The sequence below is a fragment of the Myxocyprinus asiaticus genome, chromosome 12 (assembly GCF_019703515.2).
Source record: "Myxocyprinus asiaticus isolate MX2 ecotype Aquarium Trade chromosome 12, UBuf_Myxa_2, whole genome shotgun sequence".
Lineage (NCBI taxonomy): Eukaryota > Metazoa > Chordata > Actinopteri > Cypriniformes > Catostomidae > Myxocyprinus > Myxocyprinus asiaticus.
The window spans coordinates 41,136,917-41,159,973 of NC_059355.1; the positions used below are offsets into that span (position 1 = coordinate 41,136,917).

At 36.1% G+C, this 23,057-nt stretch overlaps 1 protein-coding gene across 1 annotated transcript in view; it reads left to right on the forward strand.

Annotated features, from left to right (window-relative positions):
* The first annotated feature begins 12,220 nt into the window (after positions 1-12,220).
* LOC127449423 (contactin-4-like) overlaps positions 12,221-23,057 on the forward strand; it is a 167,969-nt gene continuing 157,132 nt past the window's right edge. Inside the window, exon 1 of the mRNA XM_051712834.1 lies at positions 12,221-12,299. The gene's annotated coding sequence lies outside the window, so the exon portion shown is untranslated. The remainder of the gene's footprint in view (positions 12,300-23,057) is intronic.

The window sequence follows — 23,057 nt, forward strand, 5'->3', positions numbered from 1 at the left end:
TCACCCTTATCCATGAAGCCAAAATACAGAACCTTGTATGCAGGAAGCAGCCTGTGTGTACTGATAGCCATATCATATACTAAGAGCCTGCAGTGAAACAGAAATCTCTATGGGTTGGAGGCAGGGATATCCATGAAGTACATATTTCTTTGAGGTACATAACCTGACAATAAAATGACAACAGGAAAATTAAACATTTGCAAAAAAGAGCAGGAAATGACAAGATATCTTACAATACAGCTACATAATTATTACTAATTCACAAAAGAATGAAGTGTGTGTGTGTGTGTGTGTGTGTGTGTGTGTGTGTGTGTGTGTGTATGTGTGTGTGTGTGTGGTTTATGGCGGCATTTTATTAGGTTACAAACTGGTAATGTCAAGGGTATTATCCTGTAAATGTGGTTTATGAGGACATTTCTATTGTCCCCATAATTCAAATTGCGTAAAAAAAAACATACTAAACGATGTTTTTTTTTTGTTGTTTTTTTTTTTTTATGTAAAAAGGTAGAACTTTTTTTTTTTTTTGTGAGGGTTAGGTTTAGGGATAGGGTTAGGGTTAGGGGATATAATCTATAGTTTGTACAGTATAAAAAAAAGGCCTCCTCTTTGGCGCCCTCCCAGCAGGTGACACCCTAAGCGACCGCCTAGTTCGCCTATGCCTAGAAACGGCCCTGATGGTCGGTGTGAAGATCCATGAAGAGCCCCTCAAGATGGTTTGCAATGTGCTCCACAAACACTTTGGCTACATTGTGAATGTGATGACAGGAATCTCCATCCACATTGAGTTAGGGCTGGGCAGTAGGACTGATGGATCCTGGTTTCAAGGCCGGCTTTGCTTCCTCTCATGACATTACATGAGTCCATCATAATACTCATCATGTTTGACCAGGGGATGTTATTGTCTTGGAAAAATTGGCACAACACACGTTCGAAGTTGGCAGCACTGACCTTCATCACCTCAGTAGACACCAGGTGTTCCACCACAATCTTCTCCAGATCTTCATGGTTGTAGCTCACCAGCATAGAGAGGACCTTCTTGTTGCTGTTACTGGTACACTTATCTATGTTAATAGAAAATGGCCACTTCCTTATGTTGGTAAACATTCTCTCTGAAAAGGTCCTTCCCAAGCCATAGACCATCTTGTTTGTTGCAGCTGTGCATGATAGCTTCACGCCACTAAGAGCAACCTTGTCAGTGGCAATATTTCAGGTAAGCTTCACAAGGACTGGTGCCATAGTGAGAGGGAGGGAGTGCTCTGCTATGGCACTCAGGACCATTGCCTAAACACAATAATAAAGTTAACTGAAGAAATCATGTCAGTTTCACTTTACATAAACAGCATGGAGAGAAACTTGCTTCCACAAGAATTTGTCAACACATTGGTCTTGAAGTTTAATTCAATATGCAGAACAATGTTACGCGGACCTGACCAACTACACCTACCACCTGCATTTGTCAAACGGTCAAGGGAGGCACTGACACATTTATTTTCTCCCTTATTTTTCAGGTGCTGGTGTCTCTTTTGCTCCTGCTGTTGGTGTCTCACTTACTGAAACCTGTAGCACACTAATACTGAGAGTTGATAAAATGTTGCAGATTCTCTGCTTGCGGCACTCTGTTTGACAGTGAACCAAAAAGGCATGTGAGCCCTTACTACCGTAGATGATAGCTTTAAAACAAAGAATGCATTTAGCAAGTCCTGGTGTGTCAACCTTCTTAAAGACATCTGACAATGGAAATGTGTGTGCTGCACCTTTAATGTCCATAGCTGCCTGAAGCTTCAGCCAGCTCCAGCTCAACTTGCATCTCACACCTGACTCAGTCTGCTTTACCAGCAGTCCATCGCTCTCCCCTAATTCTCTCATTCTGAAATGGAACCAGATAACAAGTAACGTAGGTCCATTTTAGCTAAGTGTCTACACCGTTGTCTCATGAATTAGTCTCATGTTCCAAAAGAAAATTGTTTAAGTACGTAGTGGTTATGGCAGTATTAGCCTTGCTAATATTATCTTAGCATAAAGAAAATGGATCCGTCAGGTAACCATCAGTCAATGTAAGACCTAATGTTACATCTAAATTGTGATGGCTAGCATTCACTAAATCAAAACAACTTAAACTTATCAGGCTAATTAACAGTCCCAAGCTTGACATATTGTCATATAAGCCAATTAAGGTTATCATAACGCTACTGTAAGAGATTCTTACCTTAAGGCATGCGGGCAGTCAAAAACTGACTTCCCAGAGACGGCCATCTTCAGTCTTCACTCTTCTCAGGTGCGTTGCACATGTCAAGCACAGAAGCCAGGAGGTGTTCTTTTTTTTTTTTTTTTACAACTCAGAAGGTGTGGTTCTCATTTCATTCCCCGTGACTCTGTCCTCGCAGACCCAGGCACACCCTGGGTGAGGAGCACTATTTGAATTATGCGTGGAGCTGCCGTCTATGTAGAGCATTCCAAATCGGTCTCTTATGAGACATCATTACAGTAAGAATGCTGCCATAGAAGACAGCTGCCTGTGTAGGCAGGAGACAGCGAGGCAGCTCACTAAGCTTTGGAACAGACCCAATATTTTCTGATATGGCCTATTGTGATCTGAAAATTTTAGAAAGCTCTGTTATACTGAATAGTTGTAAAAGCATTGTTTTAAGTGGGCTTACAAATCACACTGATGCTTTGACCGGATTGCTGGCAGAGTGTCTCTCCCAATGCTGGGTATAATGGTCGAAAAGGTTAGACTAGGTCACTAAAGGCCCTCTCTTGGTCAGGTCTAAAACTAGGTCATAGTCTAACTCCCCCCACTTGAGGATGTTCTTCTCCCTAGAGAGGCAATTAGGAAGCAAAGCCACTGTACAAAGAGTGAACTACTAGCCAACACTGCAGTTGAAGCCTCTGTACTCTGGCCTTTGGCCATTACAAATAGCCAAATAAAGCATCAAGACAAAATAGGTTGTGTGTTACAGTGATTTTACCACAGTTTAGAAGTGTTATTAGGCATGATGTGAAGTAATGCACTTGACAACTTGACAAGTGATGCATGGTCACAGCTAGTTTGTATATTGGCTATGTTATAACAACTTCAATCTAGGCTCATTCATTCAGAATTCAGATTTTGAAACTAGGGTTCAAGGTTTGGCTAGTTAGCACAGTCCAGTTAGTGGGGCTCCGCTGGTAGATGTCATAACTACACTATTGGACACAAAAAGCATCTGATGGCCATTTAAAATTGCAGTGTATTCTGATTTTTTTATTTTTTATTTTTTGGACGCAACATGTAACTCACAAACATTGCATTATATTATAGTAAACTCGAAAGTATAGGCACAAGACGTAAACATTATACATGTTAATATAATTTCACTGTGATAAAATTGCTTACTAACCTTATCTGTGTAAAGTTATATCTAATATTACAACGTTGTTGTCATGGCGATGTAACGCCAGTAAACCATGTAATCTGTAAATGCCATAACGCCAGTAAATCCCTCATTTTATCACAGTAAAATCACGTTAACATGTATAATATTCACGTATTGTGGCTATACTTTTAAAATGTCAATATTTTAATGTTTATGGACTGGCCCCATTCACTTACATTGTACTGTAAGTGTTTTACTGTAATCACATTTATTTTTTTATTTTTTTTTAGTAACAAGGGGACGAGCTGAAATTATTTTTGTGTGTGTGTGTTTATCAGCATCATGCCACAAATTATTTCGGTTGAGCTTAATTTGTATTGAATTGAACTGGTTGAAAAACAATTGTTTTCAAAGCTGAGTGCCTATAAGGAAAGATGGCCGATTTCATACGCCAGCTGAACAACAACCACTGAGGTGAATAGGAATGCTAACATATAGCTTTCCCAAGGTGTTATAGCCCTCCTTGGTTGGAACTTTCCTGTTTTATAATATGCTTTCCTTTTTGCCACATTATAATAATGTACTTTGATTCAAAAATTGGATAAGATTAGACAAAGTACTTGTCAAAAATAAGACATCCACAAAGCCAAGATAAAAATCAAAATTCTGACCTCATTCATCTAACTTTAAAAGACATTTTCTGAAATGCTCAGCAGACTGAGCTTTCTTTTCCTCCAGTGTGAGGTGGCATATATAGAGCTGGTTTGATATGTCAGGGGTCCATCTCGAAGGCATTTGCTTTCTCCAAACACCACTGCACTGGTCCCTTGTGAAGCAATTTGCTCTTGTAGTTCATAAATTACTCAGCATGCCTGGGATGTCACAAATTAGAGATGGGTCAGTCTCTGATTGAAAAGTCCACATGTGAAATACTAAGGGCTGGTTTGCCTTGTTTTTCACCATTCAGAGAGCATACAACAATTCCCATCTGTCTTTTCTCTTGAGCTTGGCTAACTAGGGAGCCTGCAGTGCTGTTTAAGAGGTATTCACTCCTTCACAGTGGAATTACTTTGTATTGTCCTATAGCAAGAAAGTCTCACTGCTAAAATCTATCTTTTCACAAAATACAGTATCTGTCCAGGTTTCTTTTTTTTTTCTTTTTTTTTTTATTTATTTTTTTATGTTTGAAGTTTTAAATATAAAATGGAAATATAGAACTGATAAATACTTCTATTCCACTGAGATTCCATAAGTTTGCCATTCATAAGCTGTCCTCCACAAAGAGTATAAACACTGTGGGTCTGTGGCACTTTCAAAAGTTTGCTGTTTGACTTTATACAGTTTCATTACTGCAGAAATGAAAAACAAGAAAAGATATGATAGTTCTGAGAAGCGATCTGCCATAATTTGTTTACAGATTGGTTTTATATTTTGTTATCTAATGCAATGAAATGCATACATTTTAAGTGTGGCTTAAGTGTCCAAATACATATTAGGCCCATTGTACAGTTAATTATGAGCACAATATGAGTACTTTTTTGTTTATATGAAATACATAAGTTATTCCGAACCTGCAATGACTGATGTAGTGATGCATTTTCTCTTTTCTGTATTTTACGTTAACTCCTGCTCTAGATTCCGTAGTAGCTTATTCTTGAAATTTGGCATTGTGGTACTGCAAATACGGTTGGTTCTTGTACAATGATTTGCTTGTGATTGCTTGTGATGTTTCTCATTTGAAAGTCACTATGGATAAAAGCATCTGCTAAACGATTAAAAGCAAATGTACATTGTAACCATTGCAACATTTTGCCGTTTCGAGGTTGTAAACAACATGAATGCCAACATGTCTGACCGGTTTGTTGTTATCTATCTTTAATGCAAGAAATACTGGCAACAAGAAGTAGTTCAAGTCCATTTCACTTATTAAATGCCCTTCAAAACCAATATGTCACTGGTAAAACAGCTACTATACTGAAATACTAAATACCTGTGATTTATATGTTTCTTTGAAAAAAAAAAAAAAAAAAAAAATACCAGCATACACATGTATATTTGAATGGCCATTAATGGTAAAACATGCTTTTTGGCACCACATGGTGTCGTTCTGGCATCAACAAGGCCAAGCTAATGGGGGACAGGCTAACCAGCCAATTCCCAACCCCCTGATTTTCATTCCATAATAGCCTACCTGAATTCAATGTGTGCAGAGAGGCATTGAGCACTGTTTGACAACCGTATTTAGCTACAGTATGTACGTGGCCCAATCAAGTAAATAAGAATAGAATTCTAATATGTGAACACGTGATGCCAAATTGCATTTTACAGAATGATGCATGTTATAGAGTAAAATTGTATGGTAAGTTGGTCTCTGAAATGGTTATTGTATTGATTTCACCATAATCTGTACAGTTCACTTTTGACTGGGAGAAGTGAAGTCCCTTTCACTATGCATTTTTCTTTTCAAATAACATCAAAGAAATGTCCAGAGACAGTAAACTATCAGGCTGTTTTCATCTGAGAAGACATATACTCTCATGCACTAAAACAGAAACACAAAGATAGGCAGCGGCTCGAAATGTGAACTGCCGTGTGTTGTGGTATCCACACAGTCCAGACCTCCTACAATATCTCCTTGACAGCAGGTAAGATGAAAACTGTGTCTCTGGCAATGAATCTTAACCATGCTTAGACTTTATATCTGATGGCAGCCAAGTATAGGGTATTGTAACAAACCACTTTAAATGAACCTTATACAGATACTCTTAAAGTCACATTGGGAGGCACATGAATTTACTGTGACATTTATACAATGATGTATTTTGTCACATTAGGCAAAGAAAAGGTCAATCTTTTTTAAACTTTAACTAAGGCTCTGTTTCTCAGTAGAGAATGAATCCGGTCAAGGTGTGTTTGGCAAGAGACACATTGGGGAGTTTCATGACAAGACACACAGCATGAGTAGGAGGCACTCTATATGTGGCTGTGCTGTACTAAATGAAAATGAGCTGTATAGGATCACAGGGAAAGGTAAGATTATCCTCTGAAAGTCTAGGCAATAACTGGAGTATGAAGGGACACTGTGCAAAAATGACCATTGTTTAACAAGGGGTGCTTCTCATTTCTTCATCCATCCTTTCTCAACCCTCTTACAAATGAGGAAAGAATGCAAGGACAGGAAATGAGGTTGGAGGAAGTGAAGGAAGATGTATTTTAAAAATGGAATGTCCTTGCTTATTTAAGTGTCACTTTAGAGTGCCGTCTTTGCACAGTTGTATTTCATCAGCGCGCTTGCTGTCATGTTGTTGAAACTTTATTTTTTATGTACATTTTCATGATAAAAACGTATAATTAAAGATGCAGTTGAATTGTGTGACAATTATGGATTATTTGAACCACAAAGGTGATTAAAACTGTCGTGTCAGATGTGAAAGGGGAGGAGAATTATGCGTGCATCAGGTGCTTAAAAAAAAGACTTCCACATTGGATACATTTGCACTTCCTCCCTCAAGCATCCTCTGTCCTTGATCCTTGCAATGCATTTTGTGAATTGATATGTCCTTCATGATGGCAGATTTTGATTGGTTTCCAAGTCATGGGCTCAAGGAAGGAGGATTGAGCTAACGGGGATGAAGAATTTAAAAAATGAGAAGCACCCAAGGTGTTTTTCGTTTGTGTGTGTTTTTGTGTGTATGGTTGTGTGCCATTGAATTAAATTGAGAATGCTTTTTATCTCATAAAATCATTTCCTGAAATTAAATTGAATTTTAACTTTAAATTGAATTTGGAAGTAGAATAAAAATAAAATGTAATTTAAAGAAATTCATTTAACTGCTATAAGTTTTTTATTTTTTTTTATTAACAAGTTATCATACATGCATCATTATAATATCATACTATTTGGGCTATTCCCCAAAACATTAGATATGATAAAATCAATTAATATATAATAATCAATGTTAAACATCAATGTTTTAAATGTCACCCATTAAAAAAAGCTGTATTTAATGTATGTGTTTCATTATATTTAAATAAATAAATAAAAATAAAAAATAATAATATACTGTATATATATATATATATATATATATATATATATATATATATATATATATATATATATATATATTTTTTTTTTTTTTGTTTTTTTTTGTGTTTTTTTAAGCACAAAGTCTTCAATATAGAACCAAAGAAATGATTATGTTGGCTTGACCTCCAAAGTGTATTATTTGGAGGAAATGCACATGCATACCAGGGTTAAGGAGAATTTGGAATTTATTGATTGGCCCCCTGTAATGGGTAAAGGATGGGCAAGGAGGAGGCAGGAACCGGCAGAACAGTCAACGTAAACTTTAATAACATAAACTCAATTAAAACAACATAAAACACATAGACACACACACACACACACACACACACACAGCAGCCGCGTGTCTCTCTCTCTCTCTCCCGAACTGGCGTCTCCGGCTCCAATTTATCTCTCTCTCCCGCTGATTAGTTGACTCAGCGCCAGCCGTGCACCCTGACGGCCCGGCCACGCCCTCCTCCTCATCACACTCCTCCCCCACCCGATTCCTGGTGCCATCCGGACTAGTCTACCCCCCCCCCATCTCTGGAGGGGAGACGCTACCCCTACAGCCGTTCCACCAGCCCGCCTCCTGGGAACCTGGGGAGAGACCAGCGGAGGGAGAGGGGAGAGGGAAAAATTGCTCGCCGGTCCCCGGACATGCCGTCGCCTGGTCCTCAGCCACTCCTCCGCCCTCTGGCAGACGACAGCTGTTCCTCCCCGGGCAGATGGCAGCAAGTCCTCCGACCCCTGGCGGATGGAACGGCTCTTCCCCTGGTGGACGGCAGCAAGTCCTCTGACCCCTGGCAGACGGCAGCGGCTCCTCCGACTCCTGACAGCCAGCAAAAATGAACTATAAAACAGGACGTGTTATGTGAGGTCTATTTACACAAATAATCTTGTTGTTTCTCTGTGGCACAGTTTTAGGCATTTATGAGTTGCCTATTTAAAATAAAACTCACTCATTGTCTCCCATAAAACACTTTGTACATCCCTATAAAATGCCAGACAGTGAAATATTTCCCTGTTGTTAGATAAAATGTAGAATTTGGGTCATCTCCTACAATGCTACAAAAACACCCACTAACAATATCATGCTCATCTACACTTGCTTCCAGGTGCATGCGCACTGTATTAATGCACACTGGATTCACCTAAAAAGGAAAATTCTGTCATCTTTTATTCAGCCTCATGTTGTCCAAAGCCTATATGACTTTATTTTATATGCAGTACACAAAAGGAGCTGTATTACAGAATATCCAGGTCCCGCTTGCCAATACAATGGCAGTTGATTGTTTTTAGCGCTTAAAATTGCAAGTTCTGGCATGAAAACATGCTCCACTGTGAAATAGTTTCTCTCATAGCATTAATGAACATGCAATGGATCATTTTCACTGAAAATATTATTTTGTGTAGTTCCTCAGCAAAACCTACTGTATGCTTTTAGAAGACTTGGAATACGATGCATGTTGCATGGACTACTTTTATGATACGTTGGGGTCCTTTTGTTAAGCGAGTCACTGTCTACTGCCACTGTATGACAAGACGGACCGGGATATTCATTAAAACATCTCCTATTGTGTTTTGAAAAAGAAAGTCAACAGGGTTTGGAACGAGATTAGGTGTAAATTATGACAAAATTTTCATTTATGGTGAACTATCCCTTTAATAATAGGCTAGACCAGGTAGGAGGTAAACAAAGTAAAGTTTAATTAAAGAGCAAATCAACACTCCACCACTGTAGTGTGTGTAAAAGTCACTTTCACAGTCAACCTTTAGAATCACATAACACTCCTGAGCCAGTCATTCAACTGCAGCGGTATCAGGAAGTTCATTATGTAACGTTTGGTGTCCCACTGGATTTTGCGGTAATTACATGAAACGAATATCTTAATTGTATGAACGTGTCTGATAGCTGTATATTTGTCCTGGGTGTAGTTTATATTCCTGGAACTCTGACACTCTCTCTCTCTTTCTCTCTGTCTTTCCCTGTAGATAATGAAATCGAGCTTTGCGGTATCCTTGCCATATCCTTTCTATTTCCATTGGTGGTTTTTCACTTGGGAACCTTGAATATTGATATGCGAACAGCCAGGACTCAAGTGATACCCTCCGGAGGACAGGTTCTTTGCATACATGTCCCTTCAGGTTATAATCTGTTATGTTAATATTACTTTTATGTGCTTTTATACCTTGTGTGCCTTTGTTGCCAAAAAAGGACAAGGCAGCCATCTGCTTACCTCCACACATTTGGGGATACATTGTAGGAGATGGCAGGGTCCTCATCTGTCTGCAGTAAAGGGCACAGAACCCATCAGGAAAGGTCAAAATTATGGTTTAAGAAAGTAGTAAAAAGAGACAAATTTCTCCATGTTCTGGTGTTTTGCAGTTCTAAGGATAGAAAGACATTGAGGAGAAGTACACATCTGAATGTGAGCTTGTTGCCTGTTAAAGCTGGAATTGAAAGACAATGAGGAAAGGAAGATCCTGATAAGAGGTGAATGAAGTGTCTAAAGGAATAAACCACAGAAAAGTAGTGTCAGCATCTGGATATGTTGGATAATGTGAGCAGCATTGAAGTTAAAAGGCTTTTGTAGAAAATAAGTTGTGCAGTGCATGGTTGAAAATATATTTATATCAGTGGCATGTGGTGGACTTTTGAAGTGAGGAGGTAGAGTGAACTTTAAAGAAATATTCCAGGTTCAGAAGTTAAGTTGGACAGCATTTGTGACATTATGTTGATTACCACAAAAAAAACAAACAAAAAAATAAATAAATACTCCCTTTTCTTAAACTAATAAAAATAAAAAATAAAATATTGAGGCAAACAGGTGGTTACAGTGAGGAACTTACAATGGAAGTTAATTGGGCCAGTCTTTGCAGAAATGTGAAGCTTGTAATTTTATTAAATCACTTACATAAATTCTGGTAAAACTTGTGTATGATTTGAGCTGTAAAGTTTTTTAAATAATAATTTTTCAGTCATTTTAGAGTTTTAGAGTTTTAGAGTTTTTTTTTTTTTTTTTTTTTTGTCATGGCAAGGAAGTTGTTAAATTGATTATAACTTTACACAGAAAAAGGTTAGTAAGCAAATTTATCACACTTAAAACATGTTAACACATTGTTTATGTTTTATGGCTATTTAAACATGGCATAATGTTGATTACCACTAAAATTAATTTCTTTTCTTTAAAAACAAAAAAAAAAAAAAAAAAAAGAAGCAAAAATGGGTTACAGTAAGGGTCTTGCAATGAAAGTGAATGGGGCCAATCTGTAAACGTTAAAATACTCATTGATTCAAAAGTATAGCTACAAGACGTAAACAATATGCGTATTAACATGATTTTAGTATGGTAAAATGGCTTACTAGCCTTTTCTGTATGAAGCTATATGCAATTATGCAACCTCATTGCTGTAATGGTGTAAACCCTAAATCTAACTGAAAAAAGGACTATTTAAACAACTTTACATTTCAAATAATACACAGGATTTCACAGATGTATGTTCTTTTATAAAATTAGAAGCTTCAAAGATTCTGCCTTTAAACCCTCCAAAAATTGGCCTATTCACTTCCATTGTGAGTGTCTCAAATGTAAACTTAATTTTACTTATTTTTATTTATTTAAAAAAAAAAGGTGGGACAAGTCGAGATAAATTTTTGCAGTAATCAAAATAATACCACAAATGCTTTTGATTGAGCTTAACTTGTATTGAGCCCGGAATATTCCTTTAATCATTCTATATATGATGTACTGTTAATGTACTGTAATATAAACAGTAATATGCTTAATCTCAATATGGCATGAGCAATTGAGAGCATCAGATTTCTGTTTAATTCATACTAGAAATGTTTCTAAAGACTAAATAATATATTATTTTGCCCTATAGGCACCAAGTAATTATATATATATATATATATATATATATATATATATATATATATATATATATATATATATATATATATCAACTTGTGTATGATTTGAGCTGTAAAGTTTTTTAAATCATAATTTTTCAGTCATTTTAGAGTTTTAGGGTTTGCAACTTTTTTGTTGTCATGGCAAGGAAGTTGTAAAATTGGTTATAACTTTACACAGAAAAAGGTTAGTAAGCAAATTTATCACACTTAAAAAATGTTAACACATTGTTTATGTTTTATGGCTATACTTTTTAAACAGTGTATTTAAACATGGCTTAATGTTGATTACCACTCAAATTTATTTGTTTTCTTTAAAACAAAAGAAGCAAAAATGGGTTACAGTAAGGGTCTTGCAATGGAAGTGAATGGGGCCAATCTGTAAACATTATATATATATATATATATATATATATATATATATATATATATATATATATATATATATATATAGCGTTGTGTATTAAATAAGGGTGTCTTAGCCAAAGTTCAGATGGCATTTTAGGAGCTATGTACTGAGACACCTATAATAACAAACAGTTCACCAACATAGTCATTGTAACCTCACACTTTTGATGTTTTTGACTGGTGAAATGAAACTCTTTTCACAGAGAAAGGTCATGCTGAAAATTCACCTTAAAACATGATATGTTTTGATATGCAAGATTAATAGCCTGTTATCAAAAGACTTTAAAAATGTCTGTACACGAAAGATTGAAAATTAATACTCAACATAGGTAGTATGAATAAGACTTGGAAATGGAATTAACGAGTTTCTTAATACAATGTTTCTGAAAATATGATGTTTGAAGCAGGGGAGGGGTTTAGCTCTCAGTTAAGAATACATGCGCTTTGAGAGGAGAGCTGCAACAGTTCGGACAGCAGAACTGATTGTCTGACGCACCGACCACATCTCTCCCACCGGCTTCATTGTATTTACAGGAACTGACCTTGCTTTGAGGTAAGACTGTCTCTTTCATAAATGCAATTAATTCATCCAGAGATTAAAGCATATGGACAGATCATCTAAATGTCTGGGAAAGCACGTTACTGGTTTCTTGTCGCTCTGTTTTATGATGGATATTTAAGAGGACGCGCAAATAAACGCGTTTGGTGCATATTTATTATGCGCTGCGGAATTTACATGGTACTGTAACTTGGTGCTCCAGCATGTCCCGCTCAGCACATGGTTTCTTTTTCACTACCTGGAGGACACCTGTGTTCTCTCCATAACCTTAAAACATCATTCATTTAAAAATCCTAGAATTTTCAGTATGTCACGACTGGCAAGTTTGAGCTCATATATATATATATATATATATATATATATATATATATATATATATATATATATATATATATTATTATTATTATTATTATTATTATTATTAATTTATTTATTTATTCAATGTAGTATCCTAAAATACAAATGTGATAGAAAAGTCTTGTCTTGCGTGTTATACCTGCGATGCGTCCCGCTAGACGCGTTCTTGCATCAACAAATAGCATGATGGAGCGCAACGGATTGAAACAGAACGCAGGGTGTCGCAAGAGGCGTTTTTAAAAGTTTAATTGTTTTACCTGATATGCCGTCTAATATGCCGATCACATCGAAAGCATTTTTGCATACAGTTGAAATCAGAAGTTTACATACACCTTAGCCAAATACATTTAAACTCAGTTTTTACAATTCCTGACATTTAATCATACACTGTTAAATATTTACTCGTCAAAAAACAGTAAAGAACTGGCAGCAGGGTTGCCAGCAAGTTAAGGTGACTTGCTGTTGCTGAAATTGACAGCTAGATACAGTTTTTACAGCTACAGTATACAACTGTAATTTAGCAGCATATAACTGTCAAATTACATGCTATCTATTGTTGTTGAAATTAACAGCTAAATTCCCAGCATGTACTGCGGCATGAAGAAATTACTTAGATTTTTTACTATTTACTGGTTTTATTTTAACATTGCAATCTAAGTTACTTGTATTTTAATGTTCAGATTTTACTTTTTTACGTAAAAGTATGTTTGTTAATTGTCACCATTGTTGAGTTTTGTATACCGAGAGTTGATTTCTGTGTGTGTCTTGTTCACAAATTGAATCAAGCTGTAAATTCATCAAAAACATCAAACACACAATTTGCTGATGTCATTTTGCTGAAATGTCCTTTACTGTTTTTGCTTCTATGTTTTTATGTGTAATGCATCACTATTGCCACATAGAATGCCATTTGCAAGGTAGGATCAGACATTCAGGCTGACCTTAGGTTTGTCTTCTAAGTAGCACAGTGCAACAACTTGTGTTTTACTTAAAAACAAATTGATTGGCTGGAAGAACATACTAATATAATAAAGAAGGTCCAAGGTGCCAGCTCAAGAGAACACTATCCACCATAATGGTGACTTCACACAAAACACAACTATTGATAACAAAACAACAACACTAATTAAACTAAGACTTCTATCAAGTGTGAATGAAAACTTTTGTGCGTGTTTTTTGTTTTTTACAATTTTTGTAACCCCAAATGCATTGCCAAAGCATACATACTTATTCAAGCGCAAAGGGATATTTCACCATTATAACCCACAATGCAGTGCTATACTGTTATTTTACTGTGTACGGGTTGTTGTTGTTTTTTCATAAAAAAAAAAAATACACTGCTCAATCCTGGCAACATTGTACATATAATATGTACATTGCTTCAAAGGTTGATTTTTAGACAGACAAGTGAAGGCTAATGTGATATGATAAAGAACAGAATTGGTCAAAAACATCATGAACACTAACCATGTGCCACAAACTAAAATTGTCATGAGGGGGTGGGGGGGTTAAAATATACCTTTCAAAATGTCACTAGCTTTCACCAAGATGATGTCATGATTTTAAATGTTCATTTTCCCCTAATGCCTTGCAAACAACAGCTATTTACCATATAACTAGTCACTTCACAGTGAGCCAGCTCTTGATCTCCCAGAATGCACAAATTGTAACAGCAAACTATTGTATTTAAGAAACACAGTAGATTGCTGTAGGAATTTGGCCAAACATTTACAGCATTTTTTATTTTATTTTTTACAGTGTAGAGAACATTCCCTGTCTTAGGTCAGTTAGGATCACTATTTTAAGAATGTGAAATGTCAGAATAATAGAAGAGAGAATGATTTATTTAAGCTTTTATATATTTCATCACATTCCCAGTGGGTCAGAAGTTTACATACACTTTGTTAGTATTTGGTAGCATTGCCTTTAAATTGTTAACTTGGGTCAAACGTTTTGGGTAGCCTTCCACAAGCTTCTCACAATAATTTGCTAGAATTTTGGCCCTTTCCTCCAGACAGAACTGGTGTAACTGAGTCAGGTTTGTAGGCCTCCTTGCTCGCACATGCTTTTTCAGTTCTGCCCACAAATGTTTTTTTTTTAATCAGATTGAGTTCAGGGCTTTGTGATGGCCACTCCAATACCTTGACTTTGTTGTCCTAAAGCCATTTTGCCACAACTTTGGAGGTATGCTTGGGGTCATTGTCCATTTGGAAGACCCATTTGCGACCAAGCTTTAACTTCCTGGCTGATGTCTTGAGATGTTGCTTCAATATATCCATATAATTTTCCTTCCTCATGATGCCATCTATTTTGTGAAGTGCACCAGTCCCTCCTGCAGCAAAGCACCCCCACATCTTGATGCTGCCACCCCTATGCTTCACGGTTGAGATGGTGTTCTTTGACTTGCAAGCCTCACTCTTTTTCCTCCAAACATAACGATGGTCATTATGGCCAAACAGTTAAATTTTTGTTTCATCAGACCAGAGGACATTTCTCTAAAAAGTAAGATCTTTGTCCCCAGGTGCACTTGCAAACTGTAGTCTGGCTTTTTATGGCGGTTTTGGAGCAGTGATTTTCCAAGCTGCTTAAAGGCACAGTTAACTTAGTGTATGTAACTTCTGACCCACTAGAATTGTGATATAGTCAATTAAAAGTGAAACAATCTGTCTGTAAACAATTGTTGGAAAATGTACTTGTGTCATGCACAAAGTAGATGTCCTAAACAACTTGTCAAAACTATAGTTTGCTAATATGAAATCTGTGGAGTGGTTAAAAAAATTTGTTTTAATGACTTCAACCTAAGTTTATGTAAACTTCTGACTTCAACTGTATGTCTGTGCTGTTCTTTAATTGTTTTTCTACGCAGACACGTGCTGGACTTGCTTGTTCAGGAGCGCCACGTTTTTTAGATGACATTTAAAACGCATTTTTTTAGCGCATAAAAGCATTCGGTGTGAAGAACGGCCCCTTACAAACGCAGTGTTTATGATGTGGGACCCCATGTGAGATGCGACACAATGGCCAAAGACGCCCATCTGATACATGTGTATACAGTACATAGACCAACAACAAGTACCGCAGGCGGAACACTGTGTCCTGTGTTAATGCCCCCAAATCCCATGACGTCTTATTTTGGAATTTTGTCTTGTATTGTATTACAATATTGAAATGTTTATTTTATTATATTTGGGTTATTGTTATTAACCTACTGTTTGAAAATCTGTTGTTTGCAATGATTTGAGGTCAAAGCTGTAAAGATCAGGTTGGCTTATTACAGAACTGGAGCTCACCTGGTTCATTGTGTACCTTAATTTATATTGTAACAAATAAATAAAATAAAAATAAGATAAAAAAAAAAAATTATAATAATAAGCCTACAGTTCATGCGGCTCAGCTCGGTTTTAGCTCTGAATACTTCTGGGAGCTGCACGATATTCCCACGAGAATAAATGCATAAACTGAATAAAGAATGATTATAATAGGTGGGTGCGCACGTATGCTTTTTCTGTGTGTCTGATGTCAGACTGCTGATTGTTGGGATGCAGCAGCACCCCTTACCATGTCTCCAGATGGCGTTGAGTATATAAGCTTCTAAAACATCTGCTAATAAAATAACTTATAATGAACTAACAGTCGCCCCTTATGCCAGCAATGTAGGCTGACATACTGTAATATAAATCTAGTCATGCAATGTCATGAATAGTGACCTTGTCTCCATGATGCTCTGAGAATTGATAACTGTCAGGTGTCAGGTTTATGCAGGTTTATTATCATGTTGTCTACTATCCTACAATCAATTACTGTGCTTTATTCGTATACTGTAACAAAAAGCATTGTTGTTAGTTATTTTCATAACCATTTTTGTGTTAAAAACTAATATTCAACCATGCTTATTAATAATCATTTTATTCTAATGCATTCTTTACTATAGAGTTTTATTATTATTATTATTATTATTATTATTATTTATAAAATATTAGAGGATTACCATGGTCATGGAAAACCTAAAAATATAATGGAATATTAAAATTGTGATTTCCAGGCCTGAAAAAGGAAATTAATTGGAATAAAAAATAGAATAGCATGATTTTATCATGATGAAATAATGGAATACTGTACTGTACTGAAAAATGAATGGAATTTCATATAAATATTTATTTATTTTTTCTAATAATACACTCAGCTCTAATGTATTGCTAATTAGTCTTTGTGTGTGGTATCTCTAGTAATAAAAATAATAGAAAATAATTCATTGGTCTAAAGGAGTGGGAACCCATGGAATTAATAAGAGGTTTTAGCTGTGGAATTTTCTGCTTGTCTTGGTTTTAAGCGCAGATTACCAACCACTCTAGCGGTGAGATTGGAAGCCTAGAGGTTTCATCTCCTCCAAGGTGATAGTGATCTTAGTGATAGATGGTGCACGTACTGTGGTTGAGCACCTACAGCAAAACCACTGTCTGCTTGTGTCACAATTCTCATATAGCTCTCTGGCTTTTAACATGTTCAGCCATATTTCCTGCTCATGTTTGTAATGTTAAAACGAGGAGGTACCAGTCATTTTTATTTAATTTACAATAGTAGAAAATTATGTTTTTAAACTCTGGTCAGTATGTAGAAAGGAGCAGCTCACTCAAAAACTTAAAGTTATGTCACCATTTATTACCCTCATGTTGTTCTAAAAACCACGGTGTGGTTTTCATTTCCTGTGGAATACAAAGGGAGATATTAGACAGATTGTCCTGGCTGCTCTTTTCCATACAATGAAACTAAATGGGGACAGAATTGTTGAGATTAAGAAGTGACAAAAAAAGAAGAAAATAAGTAGAACACCAGAAAATAAGGCTATATGACTGATTCCATGTCTTTTAAAGTCATACAATAGCTTTGTGAGAGGAACAATCCAGCATTTCCATTGTTATTCATTACAAAAACTTTTTAAGTATGACACAGCAGTGTTGGGTGTAATCTGATTACCAAGTAATTAGTTACTGTAATCTAATTACTATAAAAGTACAAAAAAATAGTGTTGTGCATTACATTTTAAATTCTTGTAATCAGATTACAGTTACTGACTTTCAGTTAGGTTAATTAATTTTAAGTAAGTAACTTGGATTACACATATTTATTAATTATAATTACTTAGATAGAATCAGTTTAGAACATGCATTATGTTGATATTTTGGTAACATCTGAAGGTCATGCGCCCACTGATGAGTCATTTAAAGGTGAAACATGTGATGCTGAGTGTATGTCTTGGTTGCAACAATGAACAAGGAAGACATTTAAAAATGATTTTGTGTTTGTTGAGTGGAAAAACAAAATCTTTTCTGTGAAAAGTGTTTTAGAACGTAACTTAAAAGTGAAAATAATATATAATGAAATTACCTTTTTAACAAAGTATCAGTAAAGTAATTTATGTTTTTATAGAACTAACTTGTAATAGATTATTTTTTGTACATAATTTATCCAACACTGTGCACCAGGTTTGACATTAATGACGAGACACAAAAATATTTGATGTTATTGATTTCAGACCTGATGTGTCTTTACCTTAAGATTTGTGGGCTACACCAGAGGGGTCTGTTTCTCACACAAAGCTATCATATTGTTTCAGAAGGCTTGGGATATATCAATCATCACATATGGACTCCTTTTATGGTCTTTTCAAGTCAAGTTTGAGAATGACATGAGAGTGAGTAAATGACAGAATTTTCATACTTAGGAGAACTACTCCTCTGAGGGGTCTTTCACATTGGGCATGTTTGCTGTGGTCCGATTCCAAGTGCGATTGTTCCCGGTGCCCCCTGCAGCGTTGGTCTTGTTTCACACTCACTTGATTCTATCGAACCCTGGTCCATTTGCATTCATCTTACATCATCACAAACATGCATGGTGAACACAACGCGACTCATCATACTTTTTTTTTTGTTGTTGTTGTTATTTTGGTGCCATTATGCACAGCAGAGTGAATGACATCGGCGTATATGTGCGCTTCATGGCGTAACTCATCAGATGTCCAGGGGAAGGCAGCTTGCTGCTGCTCACAAACTCCGTTTTTTGAGGAGACAGCTGATTGCAAGGAATACATTTGCATCTTTGTTTACACTGCACGCTTACTCACGCTCATGTCCAAGGTGAAGTTATCGCCACTGTCATCTCCTATTATACCCTATATTTATAACCTATAATAGTATTTATATATAGTATTTATGAGGTGTATAGATAGGTAGACAGACAGACAGATAGACAGACAATATTTATAGTGTTGATTGTACTTGTATGTCATTGTGGTGTCATTACTTTTTTGGGACTTTCAGGAATGTGTGGATCCTCATGTGTTGTCGAAACTAATGATGTCGTCATCGGCTAAAATGCATTCGCAGGTTACTTAACTTCCTGAACGAGTGCGCACCTGAGTCCGAGTTGGTTTCACATTCACGCGAATCAAGCTAGAGTTCCATTGCAACCGAACTCCAACAAGTAATCTCGGGTTCGGTACTGCGGTGCGCTCCCCAGTTCGCATGACAGCTTTCACATTAACAATTTTTCATGCGAACCGTGCTCTGTTTCGAACTAAACTGCCAGTGTGAAAGCACCCTGAGTTAGTACTTCCTATGGGCACTGATGTGGAATGCTTAAGGAGGACATTTAAAGTTACTATAAGGGAAAATGTGGATAGTCTGCAGATGTCCAAGAGCTGCTACTATTGTGACCTTAATGGATGCTTGAAGAGATGGATGGAACCAAACTGTGATATTTCTAGCCCATAATCTTTAGGTACGCCTTAAGAAACCGTCTGAAACATATTATTGCTCAGTAAACAAGCTCTCAACATCATAATGAAAGAAGAAGCACACTCTTCAAAGAGAGGCGTTCCTATCTTTGCTAGAACAAAGATTGGCACACTCCAAAATGGTTTCCAAGGTAAGGCTTGAACAGCGGGATGCCTTAATTAGTTTATTTTGAAACATATAGATTTTTGTTTGTTTTTTCGGTACAGTTTTGGAGTGGGCACCATACATGCAGTGTCCACAATGTGGTTTGATTTGTTTTGAAACTGTAATTTGCTTTTCTCAGCAAATTTTTCTCCTCACTTTTCAGTCACTTACTCGGATGTAATGGTTCTTGGCAGCATGCGTAAGGGTTCATGAATAAATCAAAGATCTCGCTGTCAATGCTTAGAGCAAAAGGGAATGGACTTATCATGTTCCATACAGTTTTCACCCAAAAAGTACTTTCATCATTTAACTCTTTCATATGCTAAAAATATTGCAAGCACTTAACATCACAGTAGTTTGAGAAACATGGCTTATTGGCAGCTTTATAAATATTAACTTGCATAATATTTTTATTCATCCAAAAAATAGAATTTGTTATTATTAATATGTCATTAATAATCCAGACCCTATGGTGAACCAAACACAACTATTGCTTTTTTATTTTGTTATTATTATTATTATTTTCTATTTCTTTTCTTTAAGGTTTCTTCTTCTCACAAAAAGGGGGGCTCACAAATTGTCCTCCGCCAGTGGTCTATTTTCAACTGTACATCCTCTGAGATTACTGTGGTATCATCCCTCCTGAAAAGAAAGGTTTGATTTATGGTCCCGGAGAATAAAAGAAACAGGGAAAAAGATGGTCATTGTTCTTCCTAAATAATACAACTACAACAGGACATGCCTTTATATTGTTTTACACCCCATTTCCATGTTAGAATATTAAAATGAATGCAAAATCTTCCAGCTATCTGGGAGCACAATTTTTGGTTTGTAAATTATATGGTAAAGGAGTGGGCTAGTAGACCCTTCTCTAGTAGGCTAAAGAAGTGGGGGTGGACTTCTTAAAGGGGTCATGAAATGGAGAATCAAATTTTCCTTGATATTTAGATATATAAGAGTCAACTGTATTACAACATACTGTAAATTTCAGAACTCAAAACTTCTTCCCTGTCTAAAAAGAGCATTTATAGTTCCCACCCTTTTGAAATGTCCCGTTTTGAAAACTGTGTGTTCGTGACATCATGAGACATTACTCAGCTGTATTTACACACCCCACAACATGTGTCATCACACCCTTGGCCCACCCACAGGCATTCAGTTCACATAAACAGAGAGAGAGCGAGACAGGCCTAGTGTGAACAACTATTCCTGAACACCAAAGGGGAACCATCGGAACTATTTATTTATTTATTATTATTTTATTTTTTTGCATATTACATGCATTACACAGACGTCTTTGACCGTTGTCATGTTTATCACGTCGCTTTTTAAAGAGGCGATGTCAAGTTACAACTCAGAAATGGAGATGCCATTCAGTTTCATTCAGCTGCTCTGCGTCTTGCTGTTCTTGCGCCTATCTGTGCTATTTTTAATTGTTGGTGTATGTAAACAAGCACTAGCTGGACGTCTGTGACCGTTTGGATGCATTTCTGGCAATCTGCGCCTCAGTGCATCTAATGTGTGAGTGTCATGTTTCACCATGCTATGGACTGTCTATGTGTGGCAAATAACAGTGTGGACTGCTTGTAAACCAATCATAATACTATTTAAGCTTTGCAAAGGAACTGTTATTGACGAATCGGGCAGTTAAAAGCACTTGGACTTGACCACAAAACTGTGAGTAAAAAGCTTCATTCATTAATATTTTATATGTCATGACTGTTTGATAATTTGTGGTGCTGCTGTGCTTAAGTGAACAGTTTAATATATTCTGATGCAATGTGTTAGATGTGCGTTATATGTAAACCCTGAAATTTTGATTCATAATTTTGTGGAGAGCTTGTTTATTCTCTTCTGATTGAGTTTAAAATATGGCTGAATTTGAGGGGCTACCTGATGTTAAACAATCAGAACTGTGGACGTTTACACTGAAGTTTAAAGAAGATGCTGAGGCCAAAACCAAGCGTTTCAGTCAGAGGGCCAGAGACAGGGTGGAAAATAATTTATTATTAAACTATGACAGTTTTGGTGCAAAAAAACTTTACTGACATTATCAGTGGACCTCAAGGAAAATAATAAAATTATATATATATATATATATATATATATATATATATATATATATATATATATATATAGCATTTCATGACCCCTTTAAATGTTGAGGAAAAGTTTCCTCTCTATGTTTGGGGATTTAGTCCAATGTATATTAATGTTCTATAGTTTATTTCGATACACATTCACAGTTTTGGGGTTAAAAGCATTTGGAACACAATTTACCTTATTATATTTCCTTACAATCAACAAGCCAATATTATAATTGTATATGTTTATATAAAGAGATATTATTTATTACAACCAAATCACATCGAAGTCTCATCATTTAAAAAGTTTTTTTTAATTTTTTTTTTAATTTTTTTTTTTTTTTTACATTGCTTCAAAATAATAATAAGGAAGTAACTGCATTTCCATAATCAGTGACAATCACGCAATTCAGTGTTTCCATTTTTCCCTTCAAATCCTTTTTTAGAGGAGATTAGGTAATTGTTACTGCAGATGTCAGTAACGTTTACCATCAATTTGCACGGTAAAAGCGATGTCTGTAGAAATATCAGAGATGTGTCTACTGCATTACACATAGCCGTGACGTGTAACTATAAGAAAGTTTATTTAGCTATGCTGATTAATTATGCAGAAATGAATAAATATGTGCATATACAGATGGTACTCAACCAGATTAGGCCTAGTACCACCACAGTCACCACATGGATTAATCATTAGCAGCTCTAAACCACTAAGGGGCGCTATAACCAAGAATTTCAATAGGCCAGAGCTGAGCGTCTCAAAGCTCTTTCTCTCAGCATCACAACAATTCAGTTGGAGGTGGTAATGCCTAATTAAAAAGATGGACAATCCGTTACGTTACGTAATTGTATTCAGAAAATATGTTCTGAAATGCGGGCTACTCAGTGTGACTGAACAACACATACAAACCCCATCACAATTTCCCCTATTTGCCACTCAAATTACAAAGTTATGTGCTTGTGTAAGTTTCTCAATTTCCTAAACAAAATAAAATGCGATAGTTTTTATTATTATTATTATTATTATTATTATTATTATTATTAAATAAATAAACCAGCCTGAACATTACGTGATCATGGCAACATTTTTTGCAAAATGAAATGACCGACTGCATTACATGTTTTTACCAGTGAAATGTCCAGCGGGGGGTTCCAAAAGCTAGTGAAATGGTGTCTAATCAGACAAGGCTTTTAAGGTGAATATTTTAGTGGAGGTGTTAATGAGTAAAACGTACCTCCCTAACCTAAAACTTTAACCTAAACCTAACCAACAGAGATCTAAAATCAAATGAGAGGTAGACACAAAACAGATATCCTTACTCTTAACCAACACTTAAACCTAACCAATAGTGTCCAAAAAAAAAAAAAATCAT